General features: G+C 43.8%; 2 long non-coding RNA genes across 2 annotated transcripts in view; one reads left to right on the forward strand and one right to left on the reverse strand.

Annotated features, from left to right (window-relative positions):
- The first annotated feature begins 3,804 nt into the window (after positions 1–3,804).
- On the forward strand, positions 3,805–6,091 carry LOC137484781 (uncharacterized). Its single transcript, XR_011005026.1, has 2 exons — positions 3,805–3,876; positions 5,987–6,091. It is a non-coding gene; the product is annotated as an uncharacterized lncRNA (long non-coding RNA).
- A 4,217-nt stretch (positions 6,092–10,308) lies between these two features.
- The window catches only part of LOC137485026 (uncharacterized), a 35,558-nt gene continuing 24,901 nt past the window's right edge, over positions 10,309–20,965 (reverse strand). Inside the window, exon 3 of the long non-coding RNA XR_011005158.1 lies at positions 10,309–10,730. This is a non-coding gene — a long non-coding RNA (uncharacterized lncRNA). The remainder of the gene's footprint in view (positions 10,731–20,965) is intronic.

A 20,965-nucleotide genomic window follows, 5' to 3' on the forward strand; every position in this document is an offset into this window, starting at 1 on the left:
ATACCACCAAGGGCTCTTTTGCTTTTCTGGCAACAAAGGGACAGACACCTCTCCTTTGCTTGGAGATTCCCCTCCTCATCACTGGTTTGCCCTTCTCTTTGCACTTCGTGTTGCTGACTTGTTTTTTTGATGGTGGGCCCTTTCACTAGTGAAATGTTACTTTTATTTAGAAATATCCCACAAAAGTGAGCATCCCTTTCCACAAAAATGTAACCTTCCCTCCTAAACAAATTCAGTCAGAAGCTGAGAGGATGTTTTTCTCATTTTCTCAGAATCTCTCTGCTTTTGTTATTTAGGTGACTTAGATGAGTCCCCTGCCCATTCAGGAGCACAAATCCTTTGCTGTAGAGTCTACAGATTCCTAATCAGGGAGGGGTATTTGGGGTGACCTCTGTTCCATGTGCAGCACTCTGGTGTGGGCTCCTCCACCCCAGTTCCCTGTTCCTTTGGAGACCTGGAGATGGCAGCCCAGGGTGCCTGTGCAGGTGAGGGGCACTGGCACTGGCACGCAGTGTTAATGCATAACCTCAGAGTGCCTGAGGCCAGCACTCATGGAATGGAACTGCTGTTCCAGGTTTCTGTGCAACTACTGCCCACCCCTTCAGCCTCCTGAGCAATGGCTTTGTAGTTATTAAGGGTGCAGTTAATTAGAAGAACAGCTCCAGATTTAATAAGCAAGTAAGGAAGGCATGCTAAAGGGATTGAGAGGAGAGGAAAGATCAAAATTCTAAAGCTGCCCAAACCAATGTGGGATTTTGGGCAAACTGTTGGCTTTGCTACTCCTTGCCTGTGTAACAATCAATGCCACTGGCTCACTGGAGCTCTGGTTCATTTTAAGGCTTTCAGGCAGCAGAATGCAGAGCATTAGTTTGCAAACTTTAGTCAAGATCACATAAAATTATGTAGGACAACAAAAACTAAAGCCTTCTGTTGTGGAACTGGCCAATAAAATATCAGAAGGAATTCATAGTAAGACACACACACACACAAAAAAAACATTAAGCCAAACACATATATGTGGAATGGCCTCTAAACTGGGATACATATTAGGATCATTCACTTCAGGAAAAAAGAAGTGGGATGTCTGGGTCAAAAATGACCCCAGCAGGTGTGTGGTAATGCCATTCAGGTAGCCCAAGCCCAGCCCAATGGCTCAGCTCCATTCTGCTTGGGGCATGTCCCCACCCCAGGAATCAGGCAGGACTTGAGGGCAGGGGAGAGCAGAACCTGAGCCCCTTCCCAGGACCGCTCCACGCTCTGTGTGTGTCCCAGAGCACTGCAGGCCCTGTGGGAGCTGGAAGCAGGACTGCAGCCACAGCTCCGTGGGGATGTGCCTGATCCTTCCCTCAGCTCCCCTTGCCCTGGGCCACCTCGCAGCTCCCGGTGGCAAATCCCCTCCAGACCCCAGAGGATCAAGCCACCACTTGCACACCACCCTGCACCTTCCAAAAAATGGCTTCATCCCAGGCCCGATTCCAGCCAGAGGCTTGGGAAATGCCGAGGTCCACTGGTGCCTCAGTGAGCTGGTGACAGGCAGGGGCTGCACCTTCACTTCCCTTTTCCAGGTGCCCTGATGGCTCCTCTGGCTGCACTACAGGTAAAAGTGCCCGGTCTACATCAGGTTTTTATTAAAGAACTCCTCTCCTCATTCCCAGCCCAGCATGTCTGAGGAGCTTGGCTGAAATTTTAGCATCGTTAACACCCCATCAATGCTGTGTGAAACATGCCTGTAGGCCAACGCTGGGGAAGTATCCATCTGGAATCCATCCCTGGCATGGATCAAAGTCACATGAGAGCCTGCCCCTGGACTTTCTGGTGACTCTGCTGTGGGGAGAGGAGGCTCAGGCTCCTAAGCACTTGAGACATCTGATCAGGTCTAGCTGTCAGTAGCCCAAGCTCTGTCCATGAATTATGCTCATCTGACCAGAAGGAGCTAGATGAACCCTCACTGCTTTGTAAGATGAAACAAAGCCGAAGCTTCCAGCAAGGAACATGTCCCAGCTGAAGGTGAGAAGTCTGAACTCTTGTAGTTAATCTGAGGAAGAAGAAGAGCAGACATTCAGCAGCTGGCTGAACTAAGGAGCAAATCAGTGCAGAGATGGGACAGGGAAAGAAGACATTTCTACACAAAACGTCTGCTTTGCTCCTCTTGTACTCCATGTCAAGGCAGCAGAGAAGGAACTGTAAAATCTGGAACTCTTCAGAGCCTGATAAAAAATGCAGGCTATAAATATATTACATCCCTAAAACACTTCTGCAGTGCATCCAGAGCCTACACAAAAGTTACCAGGCACACTGATCCAGCTGGGGACAGAGCCACTGTACCCAGTTTTCTTTGTTGGCTTGGACCAAATTCTGAACTTCTGCAGAGATGTGCAATATCCACGGACCAGAACAGCGCAGAGGAAGGGAGTTTCATTTAGGACAGTGCCTGATAGGTTCCCATACAGTGAGCTGGCTGAAGGCTAAATTATCTGCTTCAGAGCAGTGAAGGATTGATATGCTTGAACTCTGTAAGCTTGGAATTACTCAAACACCTCCTCTGACTTCAAGACTTTGGAAATAAATCATAAGTGGGCTGATTAATGCCAAGCTCACACCCTGCTCCCCCTAAAGGCTCAAGAATTCAGACATCGCATCTTTGATCCAAGAGAAGACCTTACAATTGTATCTGTTGTGCCTGTCTCTCAACAAATGGACTCCTTTTCCCAGAAATTTTAACTCTGGCAGCACTTGGCCCCCAACATATATCAGCTGATGTATAGTGCTTGTCTGGACACATTTGGACCAGTCCTGACTCTGTGTCCCTTTCTTCTCTCCCCTGCTTTCCAAATAGCCATCCGTGACTGTTTACTTTGGCAACGCCTGCAAAAAAAAATAGTCTCAATGAAAAGGCAAAATCCATTAGGAAAAGCCAGCTGAGTGCTAAAAGGCCCCTAATCAGTAGAAAGTTTAAAGAGCACCGCTCAGAGAGAGGCTGCGGTGCCTTTCCAACACCTCCCCAGCAATGTGTGAGGCTATGACATGTCAGAGTGAAGCCCCAAACACAGGCACGCTGCCAGGGGAGCTGTTTCCTCAGGGCTGAGCAGAGCCTGTGTCTGGCTGGGTGCTGGGGAGGGAGCTGCTGATGGAGGAGCAGCAGCATCACAGCAAATAACTGCAACCAAACTGGTAAAAGTTCACCCAGCTGCTTCCAGCCTCGGCTCTTCTCAGCCAAAGATAGAGAGAGAGGGCTGATCTCAGCTCAGCATTACAACTGGACTAAAGCAGGAACTTGGGGTTTAAGGGCCAGTGCAGGTCCAGGTAAGGGGATCTTAGCAAAGACAGCTCAGATCTCAGAAAAGCAGTACTGGAAAAGCAGCTGCTGCTGTGGAGAAAATAAATGCCCTCAGCATGTCTTGTCTGAAACACTAAATTCAGCCAAGAGCTGAATGTAGTTCAAGCTAAACTGCAGTTCCCCCAAAACACCTCTCAGCTGTGGATTCCAGGTGAGAAATGACTGCTCACTTTGGCTGTATGAGGTAGCCAATGCTCCAGCCTGGGTAGATTTACTTGCTTTGAGTTGAAATTATTTCAAACCACCACCATCCAACATTTCACAAGTGCACTGAATTACAGATTTCAAAGCACCACAAAGAAGTCAATAAACCACTCCTTTCAGTTCCCCTACGAAGAAGAAAGTTGCATGTTTTTCTTTCAGGGAGCAATCAAAATATTTGTAATGAATCTGCTGCTCTATGAACTGTGTTTTTAAAGCTTGATAGAAACAATCAGGCTCAGGTTTAATTCATTCTCCTTCATCTTTCAGGGAACTCAGGCACAATTTACCTCTAGCAGCTTTATGCCACTAAAGGATGTGCACATCACAGTCCACAGGTGAGCTATTTTCTGTCACCTAAGCTATGTAGACCCCTCCACTCTGTACAAACTTCTAAGACATGCCTAAAGAAGTGTCAATAATTGAAATGATGATGCTTTATAGATGCACTGAAAACCATATGAAGGAATGTATACAAAGAGACAAAATTAGATTTTATGCAGAATTGATGAGGGTGAAGTTTAGGAGGTAAAAGTATCCCAAAAAGAGTGTGCTTTCATTTTCTGTTCTTTTTTTTTTTTTTTTTTCTCCCCAGTTTTTTTACCTTGAGGTTACATTCATGACTTCTTATGTCTGTATGTCTGAGCAGGACCAAGGTGTTGCTTTTCCTCATCTGCTGGGTGTATATAGTGCCAGTGTCCCATCCCCATCGTTGCAAGGAGCAGCTCTCCCAGCCAGGTTCAGCTGAGGATGTGTCACTTGGGCAGCAAGTCTGGGAGCCTGAACCATTTGTAGCTCCTGAGCGTCTCTGGAACACCGAGAGTCATAAAAGCCCTTCTGAATGGGCACTTCACTGACAGTGCTCACCTTTAATGGCCTTTTTGTGAAGTTACAGCTTGGCTTTTAGGCCCTTTTGCAATTCATCACTTAATCCATACATGCTACCTTGGCCAAGAGCCGGACAATGGGGCCCACTGTGTCTGGTTTTGTTATGGAGCAGCCGCAATGGCTTTTAACTAAAACAAGGTATCTGAAGGAGAAAAATGTATTCACCTTGAATTCCCAAGGGCTTCGACTTACTTAAGGTAGCTCTGCAGACACTGGTGTGTGCAATCAATGAAATCAAAACTACAGCCATGTAAGGATGGCAGAAAGGAGTAAGAATGTATATGCCTTTGCATGTATAAAATATGAGGGGAAGAAATGTACAGGGAGGAAGGAAACAGTTATCCTTGCAGCTATGTCTGGAAAAGCACATTTTTCTGAAATGAAATTTTTCGTTATCAAATATAAAGGTATATTAGATTGGCAGGGAAGGACTGTTACAAAGCCCTGAAACCGACTGGGGGGACCTTCTAAAGGTCCTTCTAAAAATAAATTGTGTTCTGGTACAGATCAATCCTGTAATCCATTTCTCAGTTGCTTTTTGAATGGGAGGTGAAAAGATGGTAAAACTTATCCCCCCAGCAGTCCTCCAATGCTGCTGCACAAAGAACACAGGGTTTGCCTTGGAACATAAGTCCAGGGTACTGTGGTGGCAAACAGGGGCCAGCTCAAACCTGCTGGGACTTGGATTACATCAAACTAACTTGCTTAACTCTCCCACTGCAACACTTTCAGGTACAGAAGGAAGAGGTGGACACCCTTACTTGTGGGGAAAGGGGAAGGACTCCTCTAGGAACCAGGAAGTGTGGAATGTCTTCTGGCACTGCTGTCAATCCTTCCCAGAAATCAGTAATCCTGTATCACAGAATGGCCTGGGTTGGAAGGGACCTTAAAGGTCCTCCAGTTCCATCCCCCTGCCATGGGCAGGGAACCTTCCACTAGACCAGGTTGATCAGAGCTCCATTCATTCCTTGACAGAAGCCCTTGGCTGCAGGAAGGAGTACCCCACTGAAATCCACTTGTGATCCTTCACGTGCTTCCTCTTTCCAGAGTGCTGACTATGTGAATCCAGTGGGAGCAGAGACACCTGGTACAGGGAAGGATTTGGCTTCAATGTCATAGAGGAAGAGCAGTATCCATCCTTTTGGCTCAGATAGTCCAGGGACTTGTCACTTCAAGGTGGGGCCCTCAAAGGGGACTACTTGGCAAAGGCTAATCTTTATTTTCTTTTATTAATCTAAAACTTCAGCTGTCAAATTCAGATTATTTTTTAAATGAGATGAGATTTTTGGCTTAGGTTCCAGTTAAGCTAATGTGGAAAGCTACACATCTCTGGAGGCTTCTAGAAGCACTTCAAAGGACTAAAGTAAAGTCTTGAGAAAGTCAGCAGGGAACACTATGGACATGGATAAATTCCACTACCCTTCTGTGGAATTTATCCCACTTTAATTTGGCTCTAGGCACCCAAAGTGAAGCCACAAATTTGGTAATCAAGTAAGTGGGTGGCCAATCCAACACTTACAGAGTAGCAACCACTGACCTCAGTTAATTTTCTTTCTACAGCTGATATCTTTCTACACTCAGCCATTCCACCCACGTTCTGATTTTTATCAGGCCTTCAGTCTTCTAAAGAATCTCCCTCAGAGAGCGAAGCAGGATGCATTCCCCCTCTAGACTTAAATGTGTAAGTGAAACCAAAGCAGGCAAGAGGAAATGGGCACCAGTGGCATTTGCCTGCGGAGCTGGAGCCGAGGGCCTGTGTGCAGCAGGCCTGCTGAAGCATTAGCTCCATTTGCTTTTTGTCTCTTAGCCCCCCACACCTGCCTGCCATTTAGCTGCCTCTGAAGGCTGGCCAAGGGACATCAGATCAAATAATAAAAGCCATATTGAAGCAGTGTTTCAGCTGAAACAGTATGAGTGGAGGCGAGATGGGGCTTGGAAAAGGCTCCCTCTCAAAGAGCCCACACATACATGCGAGAAGGTCATTAACTTGTGCCTTGTGCTATCTTTGCCGTCTCCGCTCCCTCTCTCTCAATTATTACATCAGAAGGAAATGAGAGCACTTTGCCAAATACTAATGGACTTGATGTTTTCATAATCTCAAGTGCACAACAATCAGAGCTGTTTATTTTCCAAAGAAGATGGGAACCAGGGGAGGAGGCTGAAGACTGTGCCATTCTGTTAAGGAGGGTAAAAAAACCCTTATGGTCAAGAGCTGAGACTGAAAAACAAGCATCTAGGAATACTCTTGCTGTTACAACTCTAGCACTCATTTCTGAGGAAAAGGTAGTGAGAGTGCTTAGATACTGTCCTGTCCCACTGCCCACTGCACAGCAACTGACAGCAAGACTCCAAGTTGGCAGAACACTTTAAAGTCCCACTTCAGCTTGAAGTCAGATGATTTAATCTGCTTTTTTTTTTTTTTTTGTCTGAATGTAATGATACTGCTATGTATTTATTTCTGAAGTGTAGCAAGAACCATTCTTTTCTGAATGAAACATGCTCAGGAGACAGGATGTGACTGAGCTGACAGGAGGAGTCTCTGCAGTGACATGAAGAAGTCAGTCCTGTTTCTTGTTCTCAGTAGCTAGCTTCCCCCCAGCTTGAGTCTGTGTGAAATCCCAGGTTTTGCTTACAAAGGGAGCTTAGCAAGATACTTTTGCATCCCTTGATCTGTGTTGTTCAAACACTGGAATTCCCCCAAAGAGCCAGCTAGGACTGTGAGGCTTCTGTCCTGGCGTGACCAGGCTGTTCCACTGGTAAAGGACTGGCATCCCATTGGGATGTGAGGAACTACAGAGGGCATTTGGTTTTACTAAGTGAGCCCAAGTCATCAGCAGGAAGATAAGGACATTTTGTGTTGTCCCTTGCTGCTCAGATTTTGGAAGCTTCTGTCTTTGTCAGGGGTTTTCAATTTTCAGTACTCTCTGGAGTGTGACAGACACCACTGACAGGAACCTGCACAGGGGCTGATGTGAGAATACTTACCCAGTCACACCACAACTGACTTGCGAAAGGATTTCCCAAAAGAGTCCTCCTTTCTCACACATCACCTTTCAAACGTCATAAACAGAACAAAGGCTTTGTATTTAGGAGTCTTTGGGCTGAACTGGGGCATAACAACTTGCCTAGTCCGTGCAGGTACTTATTGATCCCTATGATCCAATTCCAGGAACCACCAGCGCCAGCGTTTGTCCATAACGGCAAATGTTCTGGGCCTTTGACGGGGTTAAGAACCAAAAAGGACTCTTAACTACCACTGTTCAAGCATTTTCACCCACCTAGCAGTTAAATTTCAGGTACTTTCTATAGAAAAGAGCTTAGAATCTTGCCTCCTACAAGCTTAATACTGGTGGTGTGTGCAAGATCAGAAGTTTTCCTGGTAGTAAAACAAAGGGCTACTTCTCTGAGGAATGAACATAACAAATGTCAAATAGGGAAAGTTTCTGGACCCCATGTTAAAAATCAAAAGGCTGTCTCTAACTGGTGGATCGCACAAGAGCAGTGGAGGAGTGGGTACTGCTCCTTGCCGTCAGCTCCCGGGAGGTGTCGCCGCAGCCCTAGGCTCGAGGCACCAGGACGCACTGGCTGTGTCCTCACATGCTGTGTCCCCATTGTGCCGGGACACGGGCTGAGGGGACACCTCAGACTCAGGTGGCAGAACCAGACTCCAGCGACCCCTCCTGCGTGATCTCTGGCAGCAGCAAGCTGAGGTTCCCCTTGCCGATCTCATTCCCACATCCCCCGTTGTCAGCGCTCCCCGGGCGCACCTGGGGCTTCACCTGCAGCAGAGCAGAGGGCGAGGGGCTCTCCCTGCCGGCTGGGTTCTGTTCTGTGGGTGACCTTTGTGCTAAAGCCTAATAAATGTTCAAAACCAGAGGGATTTTGGATTTGGTCTGACAAAAAAAAAAAAAAACCCAAAAAAAAACCCCAAAAAAAAAAAACAAAAACCCCAAACAAAAAACAAAAAACAAAAAAACAAAAAACAACAACCAAAAAAAAAAAAAAAACACAAAACCAAAACCAAACCAAACCAAACCAAACCAAAACAACCCTGGATTTACATATACGGAGAGATCTGATAAGGAGCTGCTTTAGTTGTATTAAGGAAGACATATTTACATATTTAAAGAGGCTTTCACTGAAGACATGGTTGGTTCTACATGGTTGGTAGAATGCTGGGACTGTGTCCTGAGAGTGGAAGGCAATATTGAGCATTTGTGCACCATATAATTAACTTGATTTTTGGGCATCTTGAGTGCCATTAGACTTGAATGAGACATGAATGCAAGCACTTGTGTTTGTGGTCATCAAAGGTACCCCTTTGTTGTACTTGAAAATACAGCAGCCAGTGGAACAGAGGCTCAGCACTGGCTGGTCTGGTGCTGTTTGCAAAGTACAAACTGGGCCCCACTGGACAATGTTGTGTGGAGACATGTAGCCACACACATCAGACTGAGACGTTTTCTGTACACCTCTGATGCAAGAATATTTTAGCAGCATGCTTTAAACTTGTATTCTATCCCAAACTTACAGTGATTATAAGCTGGTATACAGGAAGTGACTAATGTAGCTGAGATAAGAAGTGATGATTATCCCTCACATAAAATTTAACTGTATATAGGAATACTGAATGGGGATAAACTGCCTGTGTCACTCTCAGAAAAAGGAAACATCTTGGACTGCAGAGGCCATACTTAGTGGGAGGGAGGTTAAATAAACCCCATAGAATCCAAGAATGCTAACACAACCCCAAACCACGGGGGAATCACTCTAATCTTTTGGAGTTGAGAGCTGGAAACATACCTGAACTATGTCATGAGTAGAAAGCTCATCCTCCAAAAGGAATCAGATATTCTGTGGCCCACATGGACCCTCCCTGTATATTCACTTCTGTGCTACTCCTTAGAATCTCATGGAAATCGCTAATTCAATGAAATCAGCCTTCTCACACTCCCTGGTGGAGTGTTCCTTCAGTCACAAACAAATGTTTCTTTACAATTGCCACCAAAAAAAGTGTGGTAATGACAAGGAGAGGTAGATGCAATCATCAAGGGCTGGGGACATGGGCAGCAGGCTGATAGGCAAGTGTATTCAAAAATACCTGAAGGCTGGACCATCACACACCTGTTCTGGATCTATTCTCCCCCTGGCTCGGGTCTCAGGCAATCCAGCAAGGTTAGGGGGTTTTCCCCATCAGTCTCTAACAGTGTGTTTGTCCTTCACACCCACTGGTGACCCCTTCAAAGCACCTCGTTCACTATTTTCAGATTCCTCCTAAGTATTTCTGGATGCACCATTCAGTAGCTCTCCTTCTAGGAGTTACACTTGCATTATTAGTGCTCTGAGATTTCTATTAACTCTGTCTCCCTTTTTTCCTTTCTTAAGCATTTAAGTATACAGCTCAGGCAGATACTTGTCTCACTTTAAACAGTGGCCAAGGGCCATTTAATGATTTGGGTTTATACAATGAACACTGCCTGCCTAAGTACCTGTGATACATGGTAAAAGCACAAATTCTTCTGTAAGAAACAGGTTTGTGTTTAAAACAAATGAATGTACACTCAAAGTTTTCCTCTACGATAGCCAGATGAAACCTGTCCAGCTCAAATAAGCCAGCTTCCAGCTCTCAAAACTTTCCTTCTCCTTTGTAGAATGCGTGGAGTGTTAGTTTCTGGTTAAAACGTTTATCAGAATCAACAGTGAGGGACAGGAGTAGTGGTGTGGTTTTTAGCCCTTTTGTCTTCTACTTAAGATCACAGTGGATTTTTTTTACATGTTAGAATTTTCCTCCTAAAACTCCTTAAGGCTGGAGAACTTGAATTACTGAAATATCACTGAGTGATTACTGCCCCTCACTCAGGACAATTATGTAGCCCTGAAAATCTTGTTTGCACTGTTTGTTTTCTTTGTTTTTTTCTTTTACATTGGATCCTCTCCACTGTATGTCTGTCCCTGTGTAAAGATGCCCTAGAAAGGGACCAGCTTCATAGGTCTCAATGCTGGTGACAAGAAGAGGTTAAACTTGTAAGCAACCAATGTAATTTCTCTTAGCATTAAATGATTCTCTCACCCCCCAGATGGTCAAGTACCTGTACTGATAAACTCCTTTCTTATCATCTTGTTGAGCAGTGCAGGATTCTCCTGTTTGGCACATTTGTGCCTCAGGTTTAGAAGTGCCTCATCTCTTGCTGGGGCTCCCCAGGCTGTACCTCCACTTGTGGTCCTCCTGCATGATGGGACCGAAGTCTGAGGACAGAAGGGAGGGGCTGATCCAGCTGTAGGATACTGAAGTTGTTCCCATAAGCTACTCCTGACTGGAAAAAAAAAGGTTAGGGTACCTTAGAACACGAATGGCTTATTAGAACATACTACTCTCAAGAGAGAAGAATATTATTTTAAATAGCCATCCTTCACCTGAAAACTTTGGACTTTGATGGGTTTTAATTCAAATACTTTTAATGAAGTTACACTTCTGAGTGAATAAGGCCCACAGAAAGACTGTGGCTCTCCTTAAAAAGCATCAGTACAAGAGTGGAAATGTGGAAGAGAGGCATTGATAGCTAAAGATGTAAAAGAAAAATGTGTAATGGAAGAAATGTAGGCAAATATTCTGCAGCCTTTTGACAGCTTTGGAACAGTGTTATCCAGCTGCAGCATCACCCATCAGAAAAAATATCTGAAGGTCACATTTTCAGCCTCTCAGAGCACTTGAATCTAGGGCAAGTGTTATGGGGATAGAACCAGGTCTGCTACTCTGCGTGGCATTCTTCCTTTTGTGCATCACCATGGTAAACAGAGAGGGTTGCCAGGAGCCTGGATGCATTGTTTGTGTCAGTCCCTCATCCCCTCTCCCCCCCTTCCCCAAATGCTTTCTCAGTGATTAGTTACTGAGTAGAAGGGGCTCCAGTTACCATGCAGCCTGCCATACCTCCTCATTTTATTGGACTAATACCCCACCTGCAATGATAAGGTTTAAACTTGTTTAATCTCCCAGCTTAGCTGTGGTGTTTTAATATTTTTAAAATGGTTGTTTCAGAAAAAGGGGGATTTAAACAGGTTTTGAATAAATAATAAAAGCCCTTCTCACAGGTTGCAATGCAGGCCGGGAGGCATGAACCATTTTCATCAGGTCAGATTTCATGTTGGGTTATCCCAAGGTGGCCTGACTTTGTGGCTACGGATTTACAATGGAACAGTCAGATGCAAAGCAGTTTATGGAGGAGAAACTGCTTTAATAATGCATTTCCTGCTCAGCAAACAGCAGATACAATGACATTCATAGGGAATGGGAGAGTGAGCAAAGTCTCACAGGAAAGGAACCAGTTTCTCCCCAGAGTTTAATAACTTCTTTTGCTCCTACAATATATTTCAGGAGATAAAGGTTGACCTGAGACACATCAGAATGTACAGCTTTGAAGTGATAAAAAAGACCGGTTTGTACATCTTAGGACTGATAACCTGGAGCTGCATCTGCATTGTTTCAAATCTAAGGGAAGGGAAAGAAGTTCTCATTTCATGGCAAAACTTCACAGGCATAAATATAAGGCTCTTTGTCTGGAATAATCTGGACAAAGTACCTTGTGCTGATGTGCAGAACACCTTGGTGTGTTTCCCTCTCATTGCTCCCTGGACTGGGAATGCTGTTTTCAGCCTTAAGAGGAGCACTGACAATCTCCTGACTTCTCTGAGCCAAGCCAAAGTTGTAACACCAGGTCTCCGGGAGAGTCTTGCTCCCTCAGTCCAAGCCACTGGGATGTACAGGCTTCCAGGAGCACCTGCGTAGGACTGGGACCATAAAGCCAGAAAAACCAGGCGAGACTTCTCTAGCTTTGTTCAAGACTTCTCCTGCACACTTAGGCACAATTTGTGTGGAAATTGGAGTAAAGCAAAGCATAGTAACTAAAGCAGGTGTGGCAAAAGGCTGCCAGAAAGGAGCCCACTGATCCATGGCTCAGTTCCAGAAGAACCCAAGCAGCACCAGCTCGATGACTGTAGTGCTGTCCAATTCTTATCCTAAGGCTGCAGAAAAACAAGGTAGGCACACAACTGTTTTGTACAAATACTGTTTATATAATTTCTGTTAAACACAGTAATTCAAAGTGATACCAGAAGGGAACTTGGCTGTGGTCAGCTTCGAGTGAAGGGAGAGCCATTGTGTCTCAACGATGGGTCATGCCAAGCTCTGAGCTTGTGTTTCCACAGATGAATTTGCAAGTGCAGCTCATAAGCAAATTAGCTCTGAGTAGCTCAGTTAGCCCTGCCACCCCAGATGGGCTCCTTCCCAACCTGGTGGAGAAGGAGAGGGGGAGCCCAAATCACTTTCTGGTTGCAAAGAGGACAGGGAAGAGGATAATGCTTTCATTGGTGCATAAACCCCTCTCTGACATAGCTAAGATTACCTTCGAGCTCCTAGCTCCCCCAGGAAGCTTTTATGGACAAAAACAGCAAATAAGAGCAATTTACTTCACAGCATATAATCATATTTCCTGTATTCTTCCCTATTTGACATAACCACAGGGCAAAAACATGTAAAATCTAGATGAGATTGGGAAAATACATAATAATAACAAACTGCTGCCTCCATTACACCTTCTATTTGAGGAAAAGAGGTTGTTTTCAGCATGATTTCAAGCACTACTCTAGTTTTGTATCACCTTGAAATAGTGAAGTATTATCCCTATCTTTTTTAGCAATGCCATAAAAGTCAAGTAATAACTTGCTACACACACTGCTTACTCTGAGAGGCCCTGTGGGCACAACCTAAATACCCTCAACTGCAGTTGTCTGCCTCGACATAAAAGCATCCTTCCTCAGCAAACCAAACAAACCCCACACCTAAATTCTTTATGGAAAGATGTGGTATTGCAGGCTGAAGGCAATGTATAAAACAGGAAAGATATTTTAAAAGCAAGTGAGAAACAGTGAAATTGGGACTCATCTACTAAAATGAAGGTTGGGAAAGAGCTCAATCTGTCAGTGAAAAGATATACAGATTACTTTGAGCACCCTTAAAGGGGTGGGAGCTTAAAACATCAATATTGAAGTGAATCCTGAATAGCAGGACAAGCAAACATCCTTCCATAGGTTCAGAATATCACAGAAGAGAGATATCCATCTCTCTGGTCACCTCATGTGTACGGAAAAACCACTTTCTTCGAGGGTTCTGTGCTAACTAAAGGATTTGTTTTTCAGTTCCTTGAATGTCAGTTTTCATTTGGAGGGTACAGAAGGACAAACATACAGAGTTCAAACTTGTTTAGGAATGAGCTGGGGTTTAATTTTACGAAAAGAAATGTCTGGGCAAGTGTTATTTGGTTTTTAGCTGTAACATCACTAAATCAGACCACACTGCAGGAGAGTGCTGTAGTTAGTCCGCCACTAGATACCAGTCTGAATAAAAATCACCCCTGCTAATTGCCAATAAAGCAAAGATCAGTATCATATTTATTACATGTGACTTTTCTGAGGCAAAATTTCACACAACAGCACAGGCTACTGTGGTACTTCAGCTTTCCAGCTGGCTTCTGCTCTTCCACAAGTTTTTATGCTCAATTTTTCAGAGTGCACTAATTGTAGTTGTATGGTTTCAGGTCATACAAATAAAGACAGATAACGGGGCTTTTGCTTTGTAGGTTATGTTTTTGGTTTGCTCTCTGCTATATGGCTACTGCTGAGCTATGCAACAAGAATATCACTGTGGGACAATCCCAGGTGAATCCCACTTCTGATGCTCACGTGTATGATGGACACAGTTCTAGCTACAGAAACTAGGGGTCAGTTCAACTTGTGGAAATTGGAATCTGCACAAGAGGGGTCTAGAACACTTCCTGTCTGGTCTGCAAACTATTTAGCAGGAGCCAGCATGGCTCAAAACAAAAAGGAAGCAAACCCAATGGAAACAGGCATTTGTGAATCAGTAATTATTCCTTGTTTAAGTAGAAGGTCACTGGAGGAAAGCGGTGTCTAGAATTGGAGAAGTGACAAGTGCTGTTCACTGAAGTCCTGCGGCAGATTTTTTTGGCAGTTGTTCGTACTTGGGGTACCTAGACTTGGCCATGGCTTTGTTGTGCTGGTTAACTGTTTGTGGGGCAGCAGTACAGGCTGAACTACTAATACAGCTGCCTGGAAAGGTCAGTTTGAACAAAAAATAAAATTACCTGCTTCAGCTGATGATCCAGCCATGTGAATCACTGTACTGCTATACAGCTGATTTCTAGCAGCTCAGATAAATAGCTTGGAGTAATGGGATGGAGGAATCCAGGGAAAGATTTGCTTCAGAGGAGTTTGCTGATGGTGGAAGGATGCTGTGGATATACCCTTTTAATTTTCAAAGAGTTGATCTGCAAATCTCATACTTCAGGAGTAAATCCTATTCACAAAGATCTTGTTGACTTCAAACAATCCCACAAGAACGCAATTTGTAACAAAGAGCTAAGACTTAAGCTTCTGCATTAGAAGAGCACTTTTGTTCAGATTTCATATTTTAAAATACATTAGAAACAAAAGTATATTTTTTTTCTGGTAAAACTAGCCCAGCAGCCTATGTGTCAGAGCTCTGCATTGTTTTGAAGGAAGCAGCTGTTCCCCGCCAACCCCCAGTGTCCTCAGGTGCAGGGCACACATATAATTTGCTCTTATACCTCAATCAGTGAACAAGCAGAAAAATAGGACTAAATTAATTTCTCTTGTTCCTTTCCACTCTGTCCTATTTTTACAAGAGCCTTTTAAAAATTTTGCTTACTATATGATTATGCACAGCAGGGGTTTGTAACAACCTCATCTTAACTCAACTACCTCTGCCCTTGCTGTGGAATGATTGGTTGCCTTGGCAATTTTCTCCATGTGGTGCTCAGGAGCTACAATTATAGTGCTTTTCTCAGTAGTGATCCTCTTAGGTACCTTTCTTAGGAGTTCATGATAAGGAGATACAAAATGATATATATATAACAGATTTTATTGCTCCAGCCTTCTGTCTCCTTCAGCCCTGAAGGAAGCAAATCTGCACTATTTAAACCTGTTTGCTCTGTAGCAAGGAGAAAAACTCTCTGTTTGTGTAGGATGAAGGACTGCATTAGCTGGAGGTCACAACCAGGTGGGTCAACCCACCTGAGGTGATAACTCTGAGTCCCACATAAACCCTGAGGATTCAAGCAGGAGCCATTTGGGCCATTCCCCAGTGAGAAGGGAGCATTGTTCTGTATTGCATTCCATAGACCTCAGCTCAAATGTGCTGTCTCTGCAAGTGAAGTGATGTCAACTTGAACTGCTGGCTCTGCAAACTCAGGCTAAATGCAAATGAACAGGACTTCACACTGAAATAGGAGGGGGAGCTGCCTCAGCCTCCCTCAGCTCAGATTTATAGGCCAAGCCTGGTGCTAAACTACACCATCACATATTGTCTGTGTACATAGTTATGGACAAAAGTAAAACCTGTATCAGCTCTGTGACATCAGCAAAAGATTCAGTGATAAAAATGCACTATTTTCTTGACTGTATTTGTTCTTCAGGGGTAACAGGGGGGTTTAAAATAAAAAAACCAAAATCTGTCCCTGAATTTGAATATGACTGGTAACAGAGAGGGAGCAAGGCCATCAAGTAAGCAGTCACATAGTAGACCATTAGTTTGGGGAGAAATCTAAGGACAGCACTGAGGTTAGTTCTACCTCTGTACTCTGTAAGCTGTGGATGGATGCATAGAATGGTCATATATTGCTCAATCCACATGTGAGCCTCTGTATTGTGTGCCTGTGAGTACCTGAGGAAGGATGAGTGGTTTTCTTGCTGCTGAGGTTGGTAGGCTCCAGTTCGTGCTCAGGGAGGGAAGTTGTTCTCATCATGTACAAACTGTGGGGCTTCACAACAGAAATGCTTAATTGCAGCTGGCATTTTGGACACTCTCAGTGCCTGTGTCAGTGGGCACTTGGCTGATGAGACACATCCCTTCTGACACAAGCAACGTGAAAACTGCAGAGGAGACTGAAATGCTGAACTGCTGGTTCAACAATTAAGAACCTAAAAAAAATTAAGTAGTCCTAAACAGTTCAGTTCTAACTGCTAAAACACAATCAAGCAGAAGATAGGTTTCCAATTCTGTGCACATGGGTCTCCTTGTTTTCTCTTCCCCTGCCCCCTCTGCTGTCAGTGTGACCAGAGATGTACTCTGCTGTAAGAGGGCAGCCACCAGCAGCTGCCTGAGATGCCATCATTAATTAAAGTCTTGGTTCTCAAGTGCTGCTCAGATTCAGGAAAGGGTGAGAAATACCACCTCTGAGAGCCACAAAACCAGAACTATCTTTCAACCAAAATCACTGATGCTGAGCACTTCCAGGCAGATCACACAAATGCTTGGCATACACAAACCAAATTCAAATCTGACTTGAAGGAATAAAACTCCACCACCACCAAAAGCTCTTAATTCAACTTAGAAGCTACATGAAGAGTATAAGAAGGAGCTCTTCTTGCACTAGATACTGTTTTAGTACCCCTTTGAAGAAGAAACTAAATGGCAAGGTATTAATCTGATCTGTTTTGTCAATATTGACACTGTATCAGTAAGTTGCCCATTCATGGGAAGCCTCTTGGCCACCGGTTAAACAGCAAAGATTATGCACAGCTACCCTTGACTTTCTTGTATGAACACACTCCGAGCCAGGTGTGAAGTCCACATTTGCTTTTTCTTTCAAGAACCAAGAAATCCAAAAGAATAGTTGGAGCAGATTTCTGCTTCAGCAAGGACCCAAGCTAGTTTTGGGTCAAACAAGCAGTAGCATTAATCCTCCATGTAACTGCAGCCCCCTTAAGGGCAGAAATTGGCAGCAGTTTAATGTGATGAAGGAATGTTACACATGAGCTCAGGACAAAGCAAGGAATGATGTCTCCATTGAAAATGCAATGAGACATTAATGGAAAGAAAACAATTACAGCTGGAATTTGGAGGGGTTGTCAGGTTTAGCACCTCTGTACTTGCAAAGACTGCTGCAGGATGTTTAGAAATCCTACTGATCTACATCACTACCTGCAGTGCTGCATTGACTTGGGAGCTCTTATCGTTTATTGCTCTGGAATTCATTTTAAAATGTATGGAATCTGACAAGATATCATGAGGTGGCACGCAAGCTTCAACTGCACTTCACCAAATCTCAAAGAATCTATGCATCTTTACCTTTTTGCCCTTTTCTTTTTCTCATGTTTGTTGCACAAAGGAAACAGCTTTTTATGTGAATGATGATTAATAAGCAACCCTGCTGAAGGGTGACAGAGCTGGTGCTAAGAACAGGCTCCTTTGATAGACACTTTAAAATGTGTTCTAACATGTGAAAATGATAGGCTGTCAAGTCACCATTCAGGTGTACACCAGGATAATAACATGCATTTGAGAAAAATGATAAGGTAAAATACACACTTCTACAGTATGAAGATAAATAGTGAAATACACACTTGGCGTGCCTCTATGTAAAGTAAGGAGAAAAAAAGAAAAAAAATCAATTCAGAGTGGAATTGTGAGTAGTCTGGACATCTCTATTGCCTTGTGCTTGAAATATCATCTCAGCTGATTGTGTCTTGTTATATTTGTGTTTAAATTAAAGAGAAAAAGCATTTGCAGTGTCCGTGCTATCAAATCTTCTTGCATGGTTGAAGGCATCTCAGGACAAGACTTAGTTTAAAGGTTATGGGCATACTTTCAGTGTGTGAATTCCTAGGCAGAAATAGAAATGGGATCTTTCTGGAAACTAGCATGATTAATAGGAAGCTTCTAATGAAAATGAAGCAGTAGAATGTCTGGTTTGCTTGATATCAACAAGAAAACATCACCTTTCTTATATGGGAAGAAAGTTGACAAGTAGCAACAGAAGTTGTGGACTAGTGAAAGGATAGTTTTCTTCTCCTATTTTTTGGAAGTATACTGCAGCCCAGAATCCCCTTCCCTGATTGCTTCTTTGACCACTTAAGAACAAAGTGCTCAAGCATTTGAAATTTAACCTTAGAAATGTGCAGTGAATAACAGGCATTTTCCCATTCCTGTTCATGGTGCCATTTTCAAACATCTGATAAATGTCAAGCCCTCTCCCTTTATAACAAGTTTTTCCTTTTGTGTCAGGGAAAAACAAAACAAAACAGCAATGTGCAGAATGCCATTGTGAACCATGAAGGCAACTTTCCTCACCTGAGCAGATTGCCCTGGGGAGACAGGGTAGATACCCTTCATGGAGCTGTTCCAAGCTCTTCAAACCCAGCATCAAAGCAACAACCCTCTGGCTTAGAGGTGAGAAAATGATGCCCTGAGGCACAGCTTCTGTGTCAGGCAGATAGCAAGCAATGGGCTCGTAAAACAATATTTGAAGAAATGTAAAAAAACATGAGGGAAAGGGAAGAGTTTCTTATTAGCTGCAAAGTAAGGCTTTTCGATCACAATCTCTGACAAAGAACAGCACTATTTGGACAGTAAATCATTGTGGCCCACTGAGGAACCTGTGCTGATAAGAGCCTGACAGGCCAGGGAAGAGGTTCAGGGCTTGCAGGGAAAATCTTTCATTCCAAACACACACAGGAGACCAGCAGAGGCAGGAGGAGCAGGTACAGGCAGGCAGTTCTGAACAGAAGGGTGAAATGGGATTTCTGCTCTCTCTACAAAGAGCAGAGGAAAGCCCCTCTCTGATGCTTTTAGGTGGGAATAAAGAAGGCTGCCCTAAGATTAAGGTTCTTTTACCTATGTCTTCATCCCATCAGTTTCTGAGTCTAGTGACACAACCCAAAATGAAATTGAGGCTGTCCAGAGATTCCCCTTTGTGCTCTGGGCAGGCAGGTGGCAGGGGACGGGTGACTCGGCACGTTGTGTACTTCCTGTAAAACTTAAGACTTTTTTTGACCTGTTTATTTAGTAGTGCACGAATATCACATTCTTTCCCTTCCTCTTCCCTTCCCACTCTTCCCCCTGTGCACTCAGTTTTGTCCCCACAGCAAGAGGGAGTTTAATATGGTGTAATTTACATTAGCAAGAAGGAGGGAGATTAGAGGAAAAACAGATAATTGAAGAGTTTAAGCACTTTCCTCTTGATTCCTCAAACACTGTAAGTATGATATTTCACTATTCTGCAGTATTTCTGGGACATATCTGAAATCTGAGAGACCTAAATTCAAGGGGTGACTGGAAAAGAAAATAAAAAACCAAAGGTTTAATTCATGTTCACCAGATTTTCTAGTTCCTTTGCCAATGCAAGGACAGATGCAGAAGACTAACTCTTTGCCCTTGACACTGACCTGCACATTATTCCATTTTAACTATACCATCTTTCCAGGTACTGCTCCACAGCATTAGTGAAGAACCATCCAAACACTAGTATTACTCCTATTTTCCAGTGTTCCCCTTGTTTTACCATTGCTCTTAAGTTTCAGAGAGCTCCATACAAGACTGGATGATGAGAGAGAGCACTCCATGCAGTAATCTGTCCCTGAGCCCTTACTGCCAGTCCTACAAGGGTATTATGTGCCAACAGAACAGCAGAGAGGTTCAAAACACATTGAAGAGTCTATTTCTAAAATTTTAAGCAGTTAAGAGTTCATTGAGGCTATTCTGTGATATCTAAAGACACAAATCAGCAATGCTGAGGCTTCCTCCCCTCTCTACCTTCTACTGGTCATAGGTTCTCTCTGCAGTCAACAACTTGCTGCATCCTGGTTTTTTTTTGTATTTTACTACTGGTCCAGCTAACCTGGCATTCACACTCTAATTGCAATTCACTTGTGAACTTTCTTGGTACAGTTGAGGGAATGGGGGGAGAGAAAACAGAGGTGTAGAAGCACTACGCTGTGCTGTGAATAAGCAAAACTACATCTAGAAAGTATTAAACAGTATTTTGAAAAGGCAAGAAAACCCAACAAACAGCCAGAGCCTCCTGTCTTCCTTGTCTCCTGTGGAAAAAGGGGAATTCCGGCTCCTGCCATTAGAAATAAATTGCCAGCAGCAAGGAGGTACTAACTAGTCTGACACGGTACTTTCCCCAGGAGAAGTGAATCCTGTTATAGCACCGAGAAACATTCTCACCTCAGGCAACTGATCTTAACAGTTCAGTGTCTTAAATTTAGGGAGCAAGAAGGGAACGATGATAGCACTTGCTCTTCACTAAGGCACTTGCCTCGAGAGGCCTCTCAGTCCCACTTCAGATGAACAAAGCCACTGTCCTTCTGTCAAGCACTTAGAGGCACCACAGTTCCCTAACTCCACTGATGGGGACTACTGAAATTGGGTAAACCTTGTAAATCTTCTCACTGTAGAGCAGTGTCTTGGAGCCACTATCAAATCACACAAGAGGAATCAGATTGGATTAGATCGCAACTAAATCTATCCTAGCATCCTGTCTGCTAACAATGGTCATTAGTAGATGCAAATGGAAAGCTTGTAAGAAACAAGGCAAGTATAAAGTGATTTTATACCAACCCAGTCCCCCCAGAAATTAGGGATTAGATTACTAACGTTCTCATAACTGGCTTTCACTGCAGTGAGACCCACCTTTCCTACCTCCTTGTCTCTGCTTTGAAACT

The sequence above is a fragment of the Anomalospiza imberbis genome, chromosome 18 (genome assembly GCF_031753505.1).
Source record: "Anomalospiza imberbis isolate Cuckoo-Finch-1a 21T00152 chromosome 18, ASM3175350v1, whole genome shotgun sequence".
NCBI classification, from domain to species: Eukaryota; Metazoa; Chordata; class Aves; order Passeriformes; family Viduidae; genus Anomalospiza; species Anomalospiza imberbis.